General features: G+C 36.0%; 2 protein-coding genes and 1 pseudogene across 25 annotated transcripts in view; 1 reads left to right on the top strand and 2 right to left on the bottom strand.

The window, feature by feature from the left end:
* The window catches only part of LOC147837710 (uncharacterized), a 633,655-nt pseudogene that overhangs the window by 255,038 nt on the left and 366,009 nt on the right, over positions 1-12,608 (bottom strand). The window lies entirely within an intron of this gene.
* brsk2a (BR serine/threonine kinase 2a) overlaps positions 1-12,608 on the top strand; it is a 312,045-nt gene that overhangs the window by 144,040 nt on the left and 155,397 nt on the right. The gene's annotated exons all lie outside the window — the stretch shown is intronic.
* Positions 1-12,608, bottom strand: part of LOC147837713 (uncharacterized) — a 977,861-nt gene that overhangs the window by 912,058 nt on the left and 53,195 nt on the right. The window lies entirely within an intron of this gene.

The raw sequence follows: 12,608 nt of genomic DNA, 5'->3' as shown, positions 1-12,608 counted from the left end.
CTTAAACAAATCTATTTACAGCAATGTTTAGCTCTAAAAAAAAGTCCTTTATCCATGTCATGGAAAAAAAAAATGTTCTGTCATCTTACTTTAGTAGGAATAGTCACATTTTACACAAACTATAAAATTATTAAAAATAAAAAAGCCGTATCTCAAAATAATAGCAACACAATATGTCAATGCAGTGAAATTTCCCCAAAAGGTTGTAGCAGTGAATTTGTGTCAGAAACTTATTATAAGTTTGTTTTAGGGTGGTTTTAATTTCGGGAATACTTATAAATCCAGTTCAGCAATTCTACTGTAGATTTTCAAAGCCAGCCGTCACTCGCTCATCCTCCAAGACAATGCAGAAGTCTTAATGGTTGGTCATCCCTCTGGCAGACAGCAATTCTCTGCATTCCCACACTGTAGAGTAAACATTACGTTTATTATTATGAAATTATGCAATTGTACATTTCAAATGTTTAAGGTTTACTAAAAGACATTAAGTAAATACATTAAGGAAATAAACCATTTATTTGTATCTCTGTAAACTGTAATTCTCCAAAATGTTTGAGTAGACATTGCTGACTTACACTTTAACACAAGTATACAAGTATTTTGACTAATAGTGGACAGGGTGTTTTCAAAACGTATAACAGTGGACAAAGACATAAGTTTATAAAAACAAATCATATTTAAAAGGAATAGTGCGTTCAACAATGTAGTGTTTGTTGTTATTATTATTATTATTATTATTTTGTAAAAATGCAAAAACTTAAAAGGTAGTTTTCTGAAAACTAGAAATATCTGAATCAGTTCAAGACACTTAAATTGCACTCCTGGGTGAGCTCTTCCGTTTTTTTTTCATACAAATACACCAGCAACAGAGGACAACATCTCTCATCTCCTCCCTGATTTAATGTGAGGTCTGCTGCAATAAAAGTGTAGAAATTAGTAACATTGCCTAATAATAATAATAATAATAATAATACATAAATAACATTATAAAAAATACCTGCTGTATGGCACCCATAAACTACTCCTCTTTTGTGGGAAAATACTGTAAAATTGTTCTTCATTAATCTGAAAAAATAAGCAAACAAATATTAGTATTTATATACGGTATTATATAAAAACAGTTAATTATATAACATCATCAATGCTGTAAAAGGAACCTTATGAAATGGAAAAGCACTAGCTGTGCATACACCCCACTGAATAGCTATAGCATAACATACTAGCTTAGGCTAACCAGCAAGTTCACTTGTCCACCCCTCTTAAATGTTGCCTGATCAAACTAGGCTCCTGAACTAGCTTGAACAGCATGTGTCTTTCCAGAATGAACTTTTTTTAAGACAATATAAATGATAAACTGTTAAGGCTTACCTCTTAGCATGCTCACTGTTGATCTGCTCCTTCAAAATGTCATCTGATCACTGCTGTTGTTGAGATTCAAATGCAAACATCGCAACCAAATCCAAATAATTCAGTCAAGTTTTTAAAAATAAACACGAAGCTATCTTTCCTCAATCTTATTAGCTTAATTGGTTTTGCAAATTAAGCCTAATAATTGCACTGGTTTCCTTAAAAAATAAGTGAAATTTATCTCTTGATTTTATTAGCAGAATCTTCCCAATATTTTACAATGAATCCAAAATATTATTCAAGAAAATATGACCATCATTTTTAATAACCACATGAATTGTATATGAAAATTACAAGGCTCAAGATAATTTTTTTTACTGTACACACATTTGCGTGTTGTGACAATATTCCATAATGCTGCTTAAAGTATATTGCTATGTGTTTCTTTTTTTTTTATTATTTATTTTGATTTGCATATGCATATTTAATATTCAGATCTTCCTGAATTTCAATAAACTCTGATACTATTATTTGGAAGACAATATATTGTAACTATATATTGTTTATGGTGTGTAAAGCTTTACTCAGGGTAATTGTTTCCCCCTAATTACCTCCTCTGATGAAAACAAAAACACACGGGTACAAAAACACTGAAACTAAAGATGAAATATCCTGATTAGGGATAATAGTCTTTCAAGGGAGGTGTGTGAAATTATGAGATGCTTATTTTTATTTGGAATTAGGGACTAGCTTGTAGACCACTTTAATTTAGAATTTTTGAGGCAAATCTAGTATAGCTTTACAGATGTTAATGATGAAAGCATTTACAGTACCCAGAGATAATAAATAAATAAACTCATCCAGCAAATGCTAAAATAACTGTAAATTGAAAGTTGTTCTTATTTTCTTTTTAATCATCTTTTTTTTATTTTGTAGTTTTTACCTGTCTATGTTTTGAATTACATTATGGGACCTTTATCTTTCTTTCAACATGTTTCAACATTAAAAAGTAAAAATAATTTTGTGCGCATGACAAAAGTCTTGTCACTTAACAGAAATAAAGTGCAGTATAGAATATAAAGTCATGGTGCAATGGAAAAAGAATTAATATTGTGTATGACTCCTATGAGCTTGGATGAGTGCATCCATACATTTCTGCAATTAATCAAAAGCTTAATAAAAATGTCATCTGGAATCGGAAAGCATTCTTGCAGGACTTCCAGAGTTCATCAGGATTCTTTAGATTCATTTTCAATGCCTCCTCCTTTATCTTACCCTCAGACATGCCTAATAATGTCCAAGTCTGAAGACTGGGCTGGCCAATGGACCTTAACCTTCTTTCATTCATGAAATTAGTTGTGGAGGTTGAAGTATGAGAAGGAGCGCTATCCTGCTGAGGAATTTGCCCTCTACTGTGGTTTGTAATGTAATAGACAGCACAAATGTCCTGATACCTCAGGATGTTGATGTTGCCATCAACTCTGCAGATCTCTAGCATGCCCCCATGTAATCTCAAACCATGACTTTCATTCACCAAACTTCACCGGACTGATTTCTGTGTGAATTTTGGGTCCATGTGGGTTCTAATAGGTCTTCTGCAGTATTTGTAATGAGTGATTTTGTAATGATTTTCCAAATAATCAACTAGAAGTCAAATTATTATTTGTTTTGTCGCTTTTGTCAGGTTTGTAGTTCATTTGTTTAAAACTGCAACAGGTTTACTTCCATTTCATTATATAAATTCAACGAATAATTTTAAGTCTGGCAATATTATCTGGCCATCTTCAAAAACAATAGGAATTATGAGAACACATTTTGCACTCTGCATGAATCTGTACATTATTTGTACAGCTCTCTGAGCTCATGGCAGCCAATCAGAATCCTAGTCTCGTCAGCCCCAGCTTTGCCAATTGAACTCCAAGTGCCCTGACTACACTTCAGAAACAATGAAGATGATTAAACTCCTAATAATCATATGCTCCTCGGGTCTAAACAGTCTGTGTTTACATTATAATGTATTCCATAAATTGCATAAATAATGCATGTACCACCCTGTCTGAACTTTAATGTGACTTCAACAGATTCAGCTGTTTTTTATTTATTTTTTTACACAATTGCTTCAGTATGAGGTAAAAGTCGATTTGAACAGTCACCAATTTATCTCCACGTGTGTTTGAGAGATGAGGGGGTGGATTGTCAGTGGTATTTTCGACAGAAGCCTCCGGAGCATGCTTATACAGTATGTGTGTTTTGTTGTGCTGGCTTTGACATTCTCATTGTCGTACTTCTGTCACCGAGATGAATCCGGGCTATCCCAGCACCTGTCTCTTCTCTCATTTCTGCACCTCCAGAGCAGCATCGCAAATGTCACCTTTTTAAATGCAAATGTCGCATTCTCCGTTTCCGTCCTGGCACCTACAACCTGATGCCATGTGCCGCCGGGAATGAGATTCTCACAGTTATTCTCTTGAGTGTCCACACCTCTGATTTTGTATGGTGTGATGTCCACACAAGCACACAAGGGCCAAATTCACAGCACTTGCTTTGAAGGATTATAAGAAAGAGGATTAGATAAAAAAGCTGATATTGTGGAAGCTATGAGAGTTAGATAAGAATTGCAGTTTGGACTTAAAGGTTGACCCAAACATCAAATCCTGTCTTCACTCAACTCACTTGACCTTCTTTTTTACAAAGTCGAAAGGAGATACTTTGAAAGTCGAAAAGAGATACTTTGCTAAATGTTTGGGTGTTTTTATAACAAAATCTTCAATTAATATTACATGTAATTTGCTATAAAGGTTTTGAAGAGTATACATTTGTAATAAACCAAAAAAAATAATATTTTTATGCGCTGTTCAGTATAAACACTTTTTAATTTCATTGTCAGTGTTATTGTTAGTTAACTATATTATACAGTTGAAGTCAGAATTAATAGCCCTCCTGAATATTGCTCAAGGGGTCTAATAATATCAATCTTAAATTTAGTGATGTCCCGATCAGGTTTATTTGCCCTTAAGTCCGAGTCAGAGTCCTTTAATTGAGTATCTACCAAAACCCGATCCGATACTTCTATAATACATAAAGGCTTAGTAGAGACATGGGAGCTACGAATGAACAATGGGAGCTGTGTGGTGAACAAAACATGGGGTATATCTTATATCAAGATGTACATTTCAAATCGAGGTTCTAAGTTTGTATTTGAGGTGTCTTATTAGATTTGTTGTGTTAAATGTAGCCTTTTCCTTTCCACCTCTTTCCACCTCTTGCAATATTTATTTCCTCAAAATTCTATACACAATACCCCATAATTACATTGTGAACATAGATTTTTTGAAAATGTTGCAAATTTATCAACTCTGAAGCAGGTTTTCATTCAGGATGTCTCCTTACATTGCTGGATTCATCTTACCCTCTATCTAGTCTTCTAGTTCGTGCTGCTGAAAAACATTCCCACAGCATGATGGTGCCACCACCATGCTTCACTATAGGGCCTGGTGATGAGCGGTGCCTGGTTTTCTCCAAACATAACATCTGGCATTCACTCCATAGAGTTCAATTTCAGTCTCATCAGACCAGAGAATTTAGTTTCTTATGGTCTGAGCGTCCTTCAGATGCCTTTTGGCAGATTACAGGTGGGGAGTGGCTTCCGTCTGGCCACTCTACCACACAGGCCTGATTGGTGGATTGCTGCACAGATGGTTGTCCTTCTGTAAGGTTCTCCTCTCTCCACAGAAGAACGCTGGAGCTCAGATAGAGTGACCATCGGCTTGATGATCACCTGCCTGATTAAGGTCCTTCTCCCCCGATCACTCAGCTTAGATGGCTGGCCAGCTCTAGAAAGAGTCCTGGTGGTTCCAAACATCTTCCACTTATGAATGATGGAGGGCCACTGTGCTCATTGCAATTTTCAGAGCAGCAGAAATGTTTCTGTAACCTTCCCCAACCTTGTGCCTCGAGACAATCCTGTACTAGAAATCTACAGACAATTCCTTTGTCCTTATGCTTGATTTGTGCTTTGACATGCACTGTCAACCCTGGTACCTTACATACACAGGTGTATGCCTTTTCAAATCATGTCCAATCAGCTGAATTTACCACAGGTGAACTTTAATTAAGCTGCTGAAACATCTCAAGAATGATCAGTGGAGACAAAATGTAACTGAGCTCAATTTACAATTTCACCACAAAGGCTGTGAATACTTATTTCAGCTTTTGTATTTTTAAAAATTTGTAAGAATAAAAAAAAAAAAAAAAAAAAATATATATATATATATATATATATATATATATATATATATATATATATATATATATATATATACTTTTTCATATTGTCATTATGGGGTATTGTGTTTATATATATATATATATATATATATATATATATATATATATATATATATATATATATATATATATATTTTTTTTTTTTTTTTTTTTTTTTTTTTACATATATATTTCTAATCATGTGATCGGATCTGGACATCCCTACCTAAAATGGTTTATAAAAAATTAAAATGAAATGAAGCAAATAAGACTTTCTCCAGAAGAAAAAAATATCATAGGAAATACTGTGAAAAATTCTTTGCTCTATCCGCTTGTTAAGTGTGACGTCACGCGAAGCGGCTTCCGGGTCCTAGAGCTCTATTTAAACGTATGGGGAGAATCATGAAGTGGTAATTATAAACGTTTACAAAGCAATTTAATACTTTCGAAAATCACGATCGCAATATATATGTCCATGCCTAATATCCAATGGCCAGAAAGTCATTCATTTTTTTATAAATTGTTAAAAGTTTGGTATTTGTGATGCAGCAAGCCCAGAGATTGTTGTGTACACTATGACTTTATATCAAATTAACTTTAATGTGATATGAATTAAAAGCAAAGATCATAAACAAATAATTTCTCAACTCAAATGAGTGGCGGCTTGGACCCGCAAACAGTATTTTATACGTCACCAACACGTCATCTGTTAACAAGCGGATTAAACATCATTTTAGAAATATTTAAAAAATTTACAGGAGGGCTAATAATTTTGACTTCAACTATATATATTGGATTTTATGTCCCATGTTAACACTGACTAGACTATGTCATAACCTGACTTTTTTTTTTTAAAAGTTGGCACAAGGGTATGTTTAGCACTAGTGGATAGAAAGAATTGATAAGTTTGTATAAAAGCAATAGAAGTCTATGGCCTGTATCAACAAAGATAGCTGAATAGTGTGTGTGCATGTGTCTATGTGTGTGTGTGGAAGGAGGAGGCACAGCGAGTGGCTAGTCTGAACATCAGCACTCTGATGATTGTGCTTCCTGTGAGCTCTGGGGCTGATTAAAGCTCATTATCCACGGTAACTCACTCTCTCACTCTCTACTGACACAGCATCAAAGAGATACAGGGAGAGAGCGAGGGAGGGAAACAGGGAAGAGATGGAAAAAGATAAAGAATGAAAGGAGAAATGCAGTTGCATTGAGTCTGAGATAATGTCTGCGAGTCAAAGCACTGTTTGAAATTACATTTTGATTTTCCATAACACGGCTTTTATACCATGTCTACAGTGTGCATCACTGTTGTGATTATCATGATACTGGACACATCAAAGCGAACATTCCAGAGCCATTTACTGGATGTAGTGCAGGGACAGAGCTCCTGTTGGCATCTGCATGTGTAAACAATACCTGAATACCAAATTATGTATGTCCGTTACAGTATGATGTGGATATTTTTGAGCATTATGTATTAAAGCAGCTTATGTATAGATTTTTAGAAGGTTATTTTGTCAAATTGCGGATGACAAACAAATGTTATTTATTTATGTACACTACCTGACAAAACCCCAGTTGTACTAATAACTTGTAATTATAACAAATAATAACTTGAGTTCTAATTGATCATTTGGAAAAGTGGCAGAAGATAGATTTCCACATGAATCATCTGTTGAACTGCATTCCAATCATCACAAATACTGCAGAATAGGGTTGGGCGATGTCGACCAATTTGACATTGTACTATGTCTAATGTGAAACATCGCGATGGACGATGGCATCGTTGTCATAGGAGGAGGTGAATTAATTATATATTAATTTTTTATTTTATTTATTGAATGAATTTATTCGTCATGAATTAATTGTTTGTAGCCTACTGTTTCAACTACCTGACCCGCATGGTCTTTGTTTTACCCATAAACAAATAATAAATAAAAAAAAGATAATTTACACACGAATTGGCACCTGTCAATCACTTTTTCCACTGGCATGAATAGGCAGAGTAATCTGTGTCGTTATAATGGCGTCCACAAACTTGGTTGGTAAAAAAGGTGCCCGACCAACAGTATCTGAGGTTTTCACTAAAATTGCTAAGTACTGAAAGTGAAAGATTGAAGCAGTGTACTGACGCTATGCTACGTTACGATAGATTCATAAGATCGAAGAGTCGTTAGATAGAGACAAGATGAATTAAATATCACATTTAACAACTATAGTGAGAAGCGATCCAGCGGTACATCCTTGATAAACTGCCCGACGTGCACTGCTCTCTGGAGCTCAGACGAGCGCATGACAGTGTGTGTGGCTGTGTGTGTGGTCACATGATGCGCGTTTTCAGAGGACAGAGGGCTGTTGATAGGATGTGAATGTGAATCATTTTCGTTCTAAAATGCCATTTTATTACTAAGACGTATTAGTGTAAACAGGGCCTGAGTTTGGCATATTATATCAAATATGGTTTATTTTTCAAGAGTGAGTTTGCGACAGGGGTGGGGTGGAGGATCAGCATCGTGTTGTCTATCAGCCATCTGTGATGGACGATGGCATCATCTATCGGCCCAACCCTACTGCAGAAGACATATTGGAACCCACATAGACCAAAGATTGTCAGAGACATCAGTCAAGTTTGTTGAAGGAAAAATCATGGTTTGAGGTTATATTCAGTATGGGGGCAGGTGAGAGATCTGTAGAGTGGATGGCAACATCAGCAGCCTGAGATTTTAATACATTTGTGCTACTCATTACATTATAAACCACAAGAGAGGACAAATTCTTCAGCAGGATAGCACCCCTTCTCATACTTCAGCCTCCAGGGAGTCCTGCAAGAACACTTTCTTTGCCATTCCAGATGACTTTATTATTATATTTATTATAAGTTATTTGAGTCATTGCAGAGTTGTATGGACTTATGAATAAATCATTTATTCATAATGAATTAATTGTTTGTAGCTTACTGTTTTAACTACCTGACACGCATGGTCTTCGTTTTACCCATAAACAAGTCATGAATAAATAAAGATAGGTTACACACGAATTAGCACCTGTCAATCACTTTTTCCACGGGACTCTGGCATGAATAGGCAGAGAGATCTGTGTCGTTATAATGGCGTCCACAAACTTGGTTGGTCAAAAAGGTGCCCAACCAACAGTATCTGAGGTTTTCACTAAATTTGGGAAGTACTAAAAATGAAAGATTGAAGCAGTGTAATGATGCCTCCAGGGAGTCCTGCAAGAACACTTTCTTTGCCATTTCAGATGACTTTATTGTTATTTATTATTATATTTATTATAAGTTATTTGAGTCATTGGAGAATTGTATGGATGCAGTTGTCCAAGCTCATGGGAGTCATGTACAATTGATTTTAAATTAATTTTTTTCCACTGCAATTTATATTCTATTCTGTACATTATTTTTGTTAAGTGACTAGACTTTTCTGTAAGCAAAGTCAGACTTTACTGTCCCAATTAAATAATTAATAATCATGTTTTATTTTGGTAATAAAGAAAGGCGCGTAAGAAACAGGCGTGACTCTCGACTATTTTGAAAAATACACACCTAAGTTACACAGAGCCCAACATTGAAGTTTGTGATTGGGTCGGCCCAATGTCAATAAAGAAAAGAACCAATGGGCTGCAGATTATGTCACATGGCCGCTCTGCCTGGAAAAGGAACATCTTACTTTCAGAGCGTGACAGCTCACAGGATTGTCAATCACTTAGGGAGAAGAGCATGACAGTCTGCTAAGTGTTTTATGGGCCGATCAGATTATAAAAAGATGATCGGCCCGGCCCAAAAAGTACATCGACCCAGCGGGAAACTGCCCGGTCTGCTCTTGGCCACAACAGGAAAAAAAAACTGCGTTAATTGCGTTAATTTATTTTAATTCATTAATTAATTTCAAATTAATTGCATATATATATATATATATATATATATATATTCAATTGAAGTCTGAATTATTAGACCCCCTGAATTATTTTTTTTTTCTTTTTTAAATATTTTCCAAATGATGTTTAACAGTGCAAGAGAATGTTCACAGTATGTCTGATAATATTTTTTCTTCTGGAGAAAGTCTTATTTGTTTTATTTCGGCCCAAATAAAAGCAGTTTTTATTTCATAAAATCCATTTTAAGGTCAAAAGTATTAGCCCCTTTTAGCTATATTTTTTCTGATATTCTACAGAACAAAACAATGTTTTACAATACAATAATATGTGCTAATTACTCTAACCTGCCTATTTTACCTTATTAACCTATTCTAACCTTTAAATGTCTCTTTAAGCTGTAGAAAAGCGTCTTGAAAAATATCTAGTCAAATAGTATTTACTGTCATCATGGCAAAGATAAAATAAATCAGTTATTAGAGATAAGTTATTAAAACTATTATGTTTTGAAATGTGCTTGAAAAAAATTATCTCTGTTAAACTGAAATTGGGGGAAAAATAAAATAGGCGGCTAATAATTCAGGGGGGCTAATAATTCTGACTTCAAGTGTGTGTGTGTGTGGATATATTATATTGGATAAGTGGCCAGCTTGATCTTTTAAAATTAAATGAATTTGATAAAAAACAGGTTTTTATGTGTGAATGTAACTGATTTTCCTGACATGCTGCTATGGCCCCTTTAAATACAAGATAATTGTAGTGAATTTTAATGCTCTCACCGCATTAATAAGCATTGGTATCATTGGTAAAGGCGTTGTAGCCAGAGTGAACTTTGACGCTGTTGCTGCCTTTAAGGTGAACGCACAGTAATAGTATTCAGGTTACGCATTTGAATAATGTAATCAAAATCAAATAAAAAAAATTATAAAAATGTATTGTCCACAAGTACTTCAAAGGGCTGGTCCAGACTGTATTTTTAAGGCTTGGTTGTGTTTATAACATATAATGCTGCGTTCACACCAGACACGGAATAGACATCCTGCAGCGCGATACATGCGAATGGCGTGGCGCGAATTGAGCGTTTTGCACGTTTGACGTGCTTAACGAGTGTTTCGCGTGAATCGCTCAAGACTCGCGGAGATTTGCGCCGTGTTAACCAATCAGGAGCTTGCTCTTGTGGGGGCGTGATTGTGAAGTATCGCCTGTTGTGGGTGTCCCTGGGGAAATCCTCCAGTCGACACCAACAAGAAGTTCATTAAACTGGGCCAAGTGGTGCTCGCTGCAGAGCCATTTGAGGAGAGGTGAGCTCCAGAGAGGGGGAGCTTAAGCTTGAGCTCCACCTTTTTTGCACTTCTTCTACGAGTGATGTCACTGGGGGTAGGGTTAGAGGTGGGGTTGGTGTACGCATTAAAACAGCTTACAGGAGGAGGAGCGACAGCTCATGCTCCCCCTCTCTGGAGCTCACCTCTCCTCAAATGGCTCTGCAGCGAGCACCCTCTCAACTGGGCTGGGAAGCACCACTGAAAGCCTCCCTCAGCCAGGTTAGTTTCTGGAGGAGTTTATGAGCTCACAGAGCTGGATGCACCTCTGAAAGGGTGTAGTGGACTCAGACAAGGCCCTAAACGTATAAACGCTGTTTTTCAGCTTTCATAAAGCACATAAAAACTGTTATTTTCTTCATAAAATCCATGTTAGCCATTTAGCAACAAAGCTAGAGTCACCGGGCAGACAGAAGCCCTGCCCATCTCTCAAATCCGCGTCTGTTCTGAAGTGAATTTGACGCGCGAATGAAGCGGGGTTTGACGTGCGAATGAAGCAACATAAGACAACATAAGTGTTTATATAATGTATGCTCATGCTGCATTTGTAAAAAAAAAAAAAAATCACATATTTTTTTCATATATCTTACTTTGATTATATGCAGCTACTCAGGCAACAAGAAAATGACTGTCATATTTCTTAGTTCCATCAAAAGGCCCGCCCTTAAAAGGCTCTAATTCGTCAGCTAACATAATGTGCTGTGATTTGCTGATTGGCTCCACATCATCAGGATATGCGCTGTGCCAGAGTATCCGTTAGCCTTATCAGTTTGAGCCTGAATCAGGCAGAAAATGAAAAGGACACAGCTAAATCTCATGCCTGCTCTCTAAAATAAAATCTGACAAATGTCTTTCACATATGTTCGGAATTGGCATGTGTAAGTAATATGAATCGTTCACATATCTTGAGCAAGTTCATTATTCGAGATGTGGAATGCAGGTAAAGTGGCCTCATAGAGAGAGAAATGCAGTGCTGGTGAAGATTGTAGGTGTTTGCAAAGGTTTGACTGATAAATATGAATTTGTAGCTAAATTGTTAACCGTGCCAAACAGTATTTCAGCGTAACAGTATAAACAGTTCTTTACATCTTTGCTACAACATAACGTTAACACTAGGCAATAATAGATAAATTTTAACAAATAAAAAGTCTTACAGGTGGTGGCTCGCAATCCACAGCTTCATCTATTATGGTTAGAGCTGCTTCTTCTGTGAGGAGTTTTTAGCCAAGTCCAGCACTAAACTAGGAGAGATTCTGGAAGCTCTCCTTTGTCAAATGCTAGAGCTATATCTTTTTTAGAATTCTTTGGAACATTAAAATTAAACTGTAAGCACTTCTAACTTTGTCATGTCCTTTGAAAGTTCAGTGTAAATAGCAGCGTTTAGATGGCATATTAGCTTCCTCTGCTATAACAATACAGTGCATCAATGCGTGGGGTGTATGCGCATAGTGACTGCCCGTAACCTGAAGCATTTGTTATCTCACTAAACTGAATGTTTTGTTTTGTAGTCTCCAAACTTTGTTTGCTGTATGCTTTGCTATGCTAACTCTGTAAAAGCCAATGCCTCCTTTTGCATTGAACTCTGAGCGTATTAATGTACATTTAGAGATGTTGTTTATGTTAACACAGCTACATTACACATCAAAATTAAGTTTAATATATGATATCGTAGTGGACCAAGCCTTTAACATAAAATGACGCACTTTCACTCAGTTATGGTTAAACTCTGCAGTGACTCCACAAATCACACGCTTTGAACTGTTGTGTGATCAACTATAATACTGACTT

Source organism: Danio rerio, chromosome 25 (genome assembly GCF_052040795.2).
Source record: "Danio rerio strain M-AB ecotype USA chromosome 25, GRCz13ab, whole genome shotgun sequence".
In the NCBI taxonomy this organism is placed as follows: Eukaryota; Metazoa; Chordata; class Actinopteri; order Cypriniformes; family Danionidae; genus Danio; species Danio rerio.
Note: the sequence above shows the minus strand (reverse complement) of the source record. Positions and strands in the feature narration are given on the sequence as shown.